Raw genomic sequence first — 1,324 nt, 5'->3', positions numbered from 1 at the left:
TTCACTTTGGGGTTCTTGATTAGGTTGGTTGGCTATGGGTAAAGGGAACCCATAGTCATACCGAGTGTTGGGACCTTGGTTGTTGTTTTGTCCCCCTTGAAATTTCCTCTAGGACCATTGTTGTTGAAATTTGGCCCTTGCCCTTGATCTTGAAAACCTTGAGCATATCCTTTCCCAAATCCTTGATTAGCTTGATTCACTTGGTTCCCTTGATAGAACCCTTGGTTATTTTGATTGCCTCCAAAATCTTGGTAACCTTGAGGTTGGTTTCCAAAGTTTTGGTTGGTGTTTCTTAGATTTTGATATCCACCCCTAGGTTGAGAGAATCCGGGTGGATTATTTGGGGCTTGTGGTTGAAGATGTTGTGGGTTTTGGGCATTGGTACTCTTGTAGCTAAAGTTTGGGTGATTTCTCAAGCCCGGATGGTAGAAGTTGGTATTTGGATTGTAGACATTGGGGTTGTTGTAGGGTGGTCTTGGTGGTCTTGTATTGTTGTTATATCTTTGAAAGGCATTAACATCTTGGACATTATCTTCATACCCCAAATTATAGTTATTGGCACACATGTCAAAAGTGTGACCACTCCCTCCACAAAGCTCGCAACTTGAAGATTGAACCACTTCCTCCATGGGTGGACCATGTGAGGTAGTGGCTTTGTGCATTTGGTTTCTTTGTAGCTTTTCAAGTTGTTTTGTGAGTAGGTCGAGCTTAGCATTTGTCTCAGTGTTAGAGGGGTTCTCCTTGGGATATCGTCCATTTCTTCTAAGCACATTGCCTCTTGTACCATAGTTAGCTTTCGAATCTGCCATTTTCTTGATAAGAGTCGTGCCCTCTTCATCACCCAAATGATCGAACCCTCCTCCCGCGGAGGCATTCACCATGTCCTTGGGAGCAACATTTGAAAGAAAGTTTGAGTCATGTACCAAGCCGGGATCCCATGATGAGGACAACTAGCAAGGAAATATAGGTACCTATCCCATGCCTCTCCTAGGGACTCTCCTTCTTCTTGCTGGAAGGTGTGAATTTCATTCCGGAGCATGGCGGTTTTAGATGTCGGGTAGTACTTTGCTAGGAATGCCTTGGCTAAAGCATCCCATGTGGTAAATGTATCCGGTGGATGGGCATTCAACCAACGATCTGCCTTCCCCGTTAGGGAGAAAGGGAATAACATCAACCTCAAAGGTTCCTCGAACACTCCATTTCGCTTCATCATGATCACCTTGCTCTTGAACTTCCTAAGATGGGCATGAGAATCTTCGTCGGCATTCCCACTAAGGAAATCCTTTTCTATTGATCTCACTTGAGCGGGGTGCATTTCGAAATT

General features: G+C 44.4%; 1 non-coding gene across 1 annotated transcript; it reads left to right on the top strand.

The window, feature by feature from the left end:
* Positions 1-932: 932 nt before the first annotated feature.
* Positions 933-1,039, top strand: LOC141639249 (small nucleolar RNA R71). The gene has a single exon (XR_012542441.1). It is a non-coding gene; the product is annotated as a small nucleolar RNA R71 (small nucleolar RNA).
* Positions 1,040-1,324: the final 285 nt, after the last annotated feature.

The sequence above is a fragment of the Silene latifolia genome, unplaced genomic scaffold (genome assembly GCF_048544455.1).
Source record: "Silene latifolia isolate original U9 population unplaced genomic scaffold, ASM4854445v1 scaffold_313, whole genome shotgun sequence".
NCBI classification, from domain to species: Eukaryota; Viridiplantae; Streptophyta; class Magnoliopsida; order Caryophyllales; family Caryophyllaceae; genus Silene; species Silene latifolia.
The sequence above is the reverse complement of the archived record's forward strand: the minus strand, read 5'-3'. Positions and strand labels throughout refer to the sequence as shown.